Source organism: Lycium ferocissimum, unplaced genomic scaffold (assembly GCF_029784015.1).
Source record: "Lycium ferocissimum isolate CSIRO_LF1 unplaced genomic scaffold, AGI_CSIRO_Lferr_CH_V1 ctg17927, whole genome shotgun sequence".
Lineage (NCBI taxonomy): Eukaryota > Viridiplantae > Streptophyta > Magnoliopsida > Solanales > Solanaceae > Lycium > Lycium ferocissimum.
In genome coordinates, this window is record NW_026717493.1 from 6,172 (window position 1) to 13,720 (window position 7,549).

At 36.4% G+C, this 7,549-nt stretch overlaps 1 pseudogene; it reads left to right on the forward strand.

Annotated features, from left to right (window-relative positions):
- The first annotated feature begins 296 nt into the window (after nt 1-296).
- LOC132042790 (BTB/POZ domain-containing protein NPY2-like) lies at nt 297-4,899 on the forward strand (annotated as a pseudogene).
- The last annotated feature ends 2,650 nt before the right edge of the window (nt 4,900-7,549 follow it).

Below are 7,549 nucleotides of genomic sequence, written 5' to 3' on the forward strand. Positions count from 1 at the left end.
CCGAGACTTCTTGTTAACATGAAGAGTACTTGTTACTCCACGACAACCTTCATCGGTCCATATGCAAGCTCTTACTATAGCTTATACAGTTATACTGGAAAAAAAGAAGACTTACTAGTATAAAGAATTACAAAGAAGAGAGAGAGAGAGGGTGGTTTAAAAAGTAAAAGAAAATAGTGAGGGAGATGGTGGATGGAGTCAGATTGATGCTATTGTGTCTTGTTTTTGAGAATAATTTAGTCTGTTGTTTATGTCTCCTAAGCTAACTGGTTACCCCGGGGGTGTGGGCTTTGCCGCCAACCAAGGAAACAATGTCTTCTACTATGCCTCCTTCCCATTTAAGTGAATCCCATTTCTTTAAAGTAAACAAAAACTGCACTTAACCATTTCTTTCTCTCTCTCTCTCTCTCTCTCTCTCTCTCCTTTTCCTTCAAGTTCAGAAAATTGGTTGTTTTCAGAAATTGGTTTCAAGATTCAGGTAATTTTGGTCATTGGGGACATCAGGTAATGAACATAAGCTAGTGTTTTTATTCAGTTGAGCAGCTAGGTGAGAAACTTCAGAAGTTGGCAAAATGAAGTTCATGAAACTTGGATCCAAACCTGATACATTTCAGTCAGATGGGAAAAATGTCAGGTCAGATCTTGTGCTTCATTACCTTGAAAGTTTTATTCACCACTTCTTTCTTGTTCTGGTTATTCAGAGCAGTTGTTAACTGTTACTTATGTTTTATTACCATAAATTTAACTTATTTGTCTATTGTTATCCCGTTATATCTTGTGTCAACATCACGTTATATCAGTAATAGCCATTCTAGAACAATCATTTGGTTTGGTTCACTTGCTAAGGCCATCGTGCAATGTTTGTTTAATTGAAGGTTGTGTAAATGCTTTCTTTTGGGCTATTAGCCAAAGAAAACTCTGGATCAATGTCAAAGAAATTCATAGATATATGTATCTGAAGAAATGGATGGGTGTTTTCTAGAGATTAACTCCTATGCTGTATGACCTAGCAAAAGCAGAAAACAAAATAAAGGGGAAATTTCAGTAGGGTTAATGTACTTTTGTTCAGTCATTAAAAATCTCTACTTCCAAGTGCATAGCTGTCTTTGATGATTTCATTTTTCCTGTGAAGTACCTTCATAGAGCTTGTTCAGTTAATAACTTAGACTTGAGGCATAGTAGCATTATCTTCAGGTATATCTTGTATCTCCTTTGTATTGGCTATTACATTTGGAAGCATTTCATGTTGCTCTAGGAAGAAAAGAATCAGTAAATTCAGTACAGAGGTATAGTGGATCAAGCTGCCAACTGTTCTCTCAAGTACAACACTCATCAACTGATAGGAATTAGTATTAGATACTGTTAGTTAATGCAATGCTGTTTTTTTCTTATATGTAGCCGTCCCAAATATCACAGAGCAAGTTTTATATACCAATATAAGCATTACTATGGTATAGTGGAGAGTAGTATGATTGCCAGGGAGGTATATTTAGCATTATGAGGTATTAGCGGGGAAAATTTAAAGGTTTTGATAATTTGTGAGATTAATTATTAAAACTTATGTAGCTGTTATATATCTTCATAATTCATCCGGTTTTGGAAATTGAAAATAATGATGTCATCAGGATCAAACCTCATAGAACGTCCGATTAATCTTGATTTTTTTTTTTTTCAAAAGGATGGTTAATAAGGTGAAATGGATATCTTGTATTAAATGTCTGTTGGTTCTAACTTGGGCTGACAGAAAGTACTATCTAGTATGAAAAACTCAGTCTTACCAGAACACTGAAGAAAAGAAAATATGCTACACAGTTCTGAAAGAGAAGAATGATGTCATTTCGTTCAGTTTACTTAGAAGGACACTGTGGAGAACAAGCGCATCAGATTCTCCAAATGAAATGGATTTGATTCTCTCAAATTACTGAAATTCAGCAAGAATACCAGGATTTGCCGCAGTTTTCAAGTCTATTCTAGATTTCTTAATATGGTTAAGTCGTGTCTGTGAAGTCTAGCTATCTATCTGTATTCATCACTAATGATAGCCTGGTGAATGTTTGTGTTTCTTCTCTATTTAAACAAGTTCTCATCACTAAAATTTCCGTTAATGCAGATATGTTGCTTCAGAGTTGGCTTCTGACATCATTGTTAATGTAGGGGATGTGAAGTTTTATCTGCATAAGGTACAGCTGTCTGACAACTATATATATGCGACCTTCCTCTGTTCAAGATTTTATTTCAGATGTTCTGCCTGCTTGTCTGAAGAAAAAAATGAAATAACCGAGCACACTTTGGTATATTCATTTGCTGATACTTGTAATTGGTGAAAATTGCAGTTTCCTCTTCTGTCCAAGAGTGCTTTTCTGCAAAAGCTGGTTGCAAACTCCCAAATGAAGGAGATGGCGATGAAATTTACATTCATGACGTTCCTGGAGGACCTATGTCCTTTGAAATATGTGTCAAGTTTTGTTACGGTATGACAGTTACACTGAATGCTTATAATGTCGTGGCAGCAAGGTGTGCTGCTGAGTATCTTGAAATGCATGAGGATGTTGAGAAAGGAAATCTTATTTACAAGGTCGATGTTTTCCTACACTGTAGCATTTTCCGAAGCTGGAAAGATTCGATAATATTTCTTCAGACCACTAAATCTAGGTTACATCTGTGTGAGGAAGTGAAGTTGATCAGCCACTGTATTGATGCTATAGCATCCAAGACATCTATTGATGTTCGCAAGGTTAATTGGTCTTATACATATAACCGGACAAAGATACCAGAGGAAAATGGAAATGGTCCGAACTCCAATGGAGTTAGAAGCCGTGTGGTGCCAAATGATTGGTGGGTTGATGACTTATGTGAGCTTGAAATAGATCTTTATAAACGGGTTATTGTCAACATAAAGAACAAAGGGATTGTCTCCTCTGAAGTGATTGGAGAAGCTATTAAAGCTACACTTTGAGAAGGTTCCCAGGCTTTAGCAAGGGTGTCTTCCAGTTCAATGACGTGTCCAGATCACGCTCAATATTGGATACAATTATATGTCTATTGCCTGCTGAAAAAGGTAGTGTCTCTTGTAGTTTCTTGTTGAAATTGCTAAAAGCATCCATTTCAGTGGATTCTGGAGAAACGGTTAAGGCAGAACTAGTCAAGAGAATAGGGCACAACTGGAGGAGGCCTCTGTCAATGATCTTTTGATCCGACCTACAGATGGGGAAGTGACAATGTATGATGTCCATGTCTTCCACAAAATACTAGAGTACTTTGTGATGTGTGATGAGGATTTGAAAACTCAGTTGGAAGATGGTAATGAAATTCCGGGGTTTTATCAGAAGCTTCAAAGCTCATGGTGGCAAAGCTAGTAGATGGATACCTTATAGAAATTGCCAAGGGTCCTAATCTCCCTTTGTCAATATTTGTTGGTCTAGCAGATATGGTAACAGATTTCCCTCGGCCTGGTCATGACAGCCTTTATCGTGCAATTGATACTTACCTCAAGGTGAGAATCTGTTGAAATATCTAAGTAACCTTTTCTATTACAAAAAGGAAATACTCAGCAGCATCCTTCCCCTCCACCCATAGAATTTCCTCAAGTTCATGTTTAATGAACCAAGGGTAGACAAAATGCTTGCATCTCATAGTTAGGAAAGTGCAAACAATAATATATGCTGTCTAGCAAACATGTCTTAAGATCTTACAGACCAAAAGAAATCATGTAAAGATCCCCTTGCTAAACTTATTGCTCAGTTTTTTAGTCAAAGAGCTGCATATTTTAACAGTAAAGGCATTCAAGTAATATTTTCAGCATGTAACTTGTAAAATAGTCTAACATTTCCCGTGTCACATACATTGGTAGCAAAAACTTGATATATGGTTACCAGTTTAAACCTGAAAATCTGAAAGTCAATTTCAGCTTTTGGAAGACCTTTGCCTTTATTAATCTTCTTGATTTCTTCAGTTCTGTCTCCGAAACTGTAAAACTTGGTCAAAGTTCTGAATGTTAAGTTTGCTTAAAGCCGATGAAAATGCAGTATACCTCATGCTTCAGGCTAATTTCTATCTGCAATATTGGTGCTTTGTTGGTGAATAGGTGTATGAAGTCAGTTCTAGGAAAGAATGCTCACCAAAACTTGTGCTTAAAAAATTTACTTAACTAATGAATGCTGGTAAGTTTACTTGTTGATCTCCTTGTGATGTTGTACGTAGGCGCACCCTGGGATCAGCAAGAATGACAGAAAGAGAATTTGCAGTCTGATGGATTGCAAAAAGCTCTCAGTTGATGCATGTACGCATGCCGTGCAAAATGAGAGACTTCCCTCACGCGTTGTCGTACAAGTTCTCTTCTTTGAGCAAGTCAGGGCCAATGCATCCTCCGGGAGCAGCACTCCGGATCTGCCCAAAGCTATTAGAGACCTCACCGGTGCTTCATATGCGAGCTCAAGGTCGGCCACAACAGATTCGGAGGTTACAGCCTCTGCTGAAGAACTGAGGGCTTTGAAAGAAGAGCTGGCAGCCTTAAAATTGGCAAATGGAGGACTAATCGATAAAGTTAATGGCAAGGCTGCCAATGGTAGAATGAAAAGTTTACGGATCTTTACAAAAATCTGGTCAAGCAAAGGCAGGAAACAAGGGGAAAATAGTGGCTCGGAATCATCAGACAGTCTTGGATCTGCCAGCTTAGAAGAAACTAAGTACACACGTACACCTTCAAGAAAAGAAGATATTCAGTTTCTTAGGCATAACTAGTACCAGAAAATGTAGTCACCAGTATTGGCGAGTCTTTGCTTTTTTTCCTTTTTTTTTTTTCCTCTAGAGTTTTCCTTAAATGACCTTAGCATGTCAAAAACTAGTCTTGTTGCTCTGAAATATTCAGCAAAATTGAAGGATGTAGTTTCACAAGGTGTAGTGAGGAAATGAAGCTTCTATGGGCCCAAAAAGCAGACATTTGATGTAATATGTTCAATTTTTTTGTGCGGAACGCCTTCAAAGGCACTGGTCTTTAATTTTTGCCCCTCAAATCGCGGTCTTTAATTTTCGCTTCGCTAAAAACTCCTTGATTCCAGTGTTCAAACCCCGCTAGTCAAAAATAAAAAAAATAATGTAGTTTGCGATCACAGTAGTGATCGAACTCACAGTCGCGAGTTTGAAAACTGAGGAGAGTTTTGCCTTTTTGTACATTTGCCTTAGGCGAGTTTTGCCTTTTTTTTTTTTTTAATTCAATTAAAATTTTGCAAAACTTATGCCTAGGCCTAACTTTTGCCTCAATAGGCCTAATTTTGCTACGAAACTCTACCTCGATTTTTTTTTAATTTTTATCGGGGGCCTGTAACCCATAACCTCGGTATTAGGCGAAGGCAAAATTAACGACCAATTGGAGGCAAAATTAAGACCAATGTCCTAGGGCACTGCAAAATGACCCAACAAGTAATTGCACAGCTTTGACCTTCAAACGGATCGGTCTTTAATTTTTGCCCTTCAAACGGGTGGTCTTTAATTGATTCCTTCAAAATCGAACTTATGCTTGGGGCATAAGTTTTTAAGGTACGCCGCATAACTCATGGATATTATAATGTAACATAGCCCTATAGCATAAGTTCGATTTTGAGGGGCAAAATTAAAGACCACAAAAAAGGGGAAAAAGTGCAAATGACCCATCTACCCAACCCGCCCCAAAGTTTACTTAAATTATGATGATGGTCAAGATTGGCTAAATAATAAGTTAATATCTAGCCCTCCCAACTGATCCTTTTTTTTTTTTTTTTGAAAAGGACATCGATATGGCCTCTCCAAATTTTAATGACCCGTGTTTGGGCTTAATGCGTGAATTGACCTTTCGCCCAAATTATTGCCAAACGCTAGCCCAATGACCTATTAACTACAAGAGATCGACCTTTTTGTGGCTGACTAAGTCGCGACAAAGATCAAAAGTCCGCATGTACCTTTGTTGCTAAAGGTTTTTTGTGGCCCCCTTTTTGGCAGGGTAAAAACACCTTTTGGCTGGGCCCAAAAAAGAAAACAAATATGCGATAAAAAATTCTATTGACCCTTAAAGTATCAAAACATGTATAATGTGTATTTGTAAGTATGGTTTAGTATACATTTATTAAAACAAGTTTACAAAAAATAATTTTTTAAAATATAATGTAGGGGTCATTTTATCATAAAGATACAAATTTCATATGTATGATACTTTTTTCAAAAAATCATTTTATAGATATCCAAAAAATTGAAAAACAAATATTTATTTAATAAACAAAAATGCTTTAAAAAATTGGGCCCTCGGGTAATATGGGTTGAAAAATTCCTGTTTGGGGTGGTTTTAAATTTTCCTCTATTTTTAAAATTTTAAATTTTGCCTTGCATCCCCTAGGTTGGTTGAACCCCCCGCCCCAAAAATTTTAAAAAAAAAATTGAAAAAGTTTAAATTTGCTTCACGGCAACCCTTTGTAAAGGGAATTAAATTTCGGAAATCTTACCTTTTGGGGCGTTTAGAAAAAAGAAAAACCCTTTTTAAAATTTCTTTAAAAAAATTTATGGGACCCCAAAATAAAATTTTCCCCTTAAAAGTATCCCCAGGCCTTTGTAAAGGGAATTGTTAAAGCCCGGGCATACTTATCCTTTGGGGGTTTGGCATGTATTTTGGTGCTAACTTTGAAAATTTCCCTTAAAAGTTATCGGGTAAAAATTTCCCCTTAAAAGTACCCGGGCTAACTTTTAAAGGGAATTATCAAAGTTAGGCCCCGCATCTATAAAAACCCAAAGGAGAGTTTTTGGGCCCAATAAAATGGTTTTTAAAAGTTTTTTTTGGGGGAAAGCAAAAAAACCGCAATTTTTTTAAAAATTTACGGGAAACCCATGGGGGTGTTAAAAAGGAAAATTTTACATTAAAAATATGAAACCAAAAAAATAAAAAAGATCCGCAAAAAAAAGGGTCAATAGTTTATGGATGGCCCATTTATTCCTTTTTCCCCCTTTTTTTTTGAAAAAATTTTTACCAACCACTTGCAAATAAAATCAGTTTCCGTTGGGTACGATTAAAAAAGTGGGTATCAGCCCGGGATCTGAACAATACCGCCTTCCACACCATCAAAGCGAAACTGGTGGTTCTAATTCATTACAAAATGGGATGCAATATTTTTTTTTAAAATTAATTGAGTGTTAAGTTATTGGTTGACTTAAACCTAGTTTTGAAAATTATCTTTAAACCTAATTGACTTTTGGGAACCTAAGACTTGGGTTAGACGTGAAAAATATATCCTAATTTAGTATGGTAAGAAATTCAGCCGATTTAATATTTATATGTATGAGGGGTATGTTATCCTAATAAATTCCCATTCTTTTTTTCCTTCCTTCTAGGGGGGTTTTTTATATTTGGAGAATCCTCACCAAAAAACGTGTATTAGGTTCCGTGTCTTTATGTGTGCTAAAAACTCTTGTTTTAAAACAAAAAAAATGAAAATTCTCGGAAAATTTCCACCGATGAAGGCCAGTTACAAACATTTTCGCCAAAAAAAGATTTCCCAAAACTGTTAGATGGATATCAAATTTGATCAAC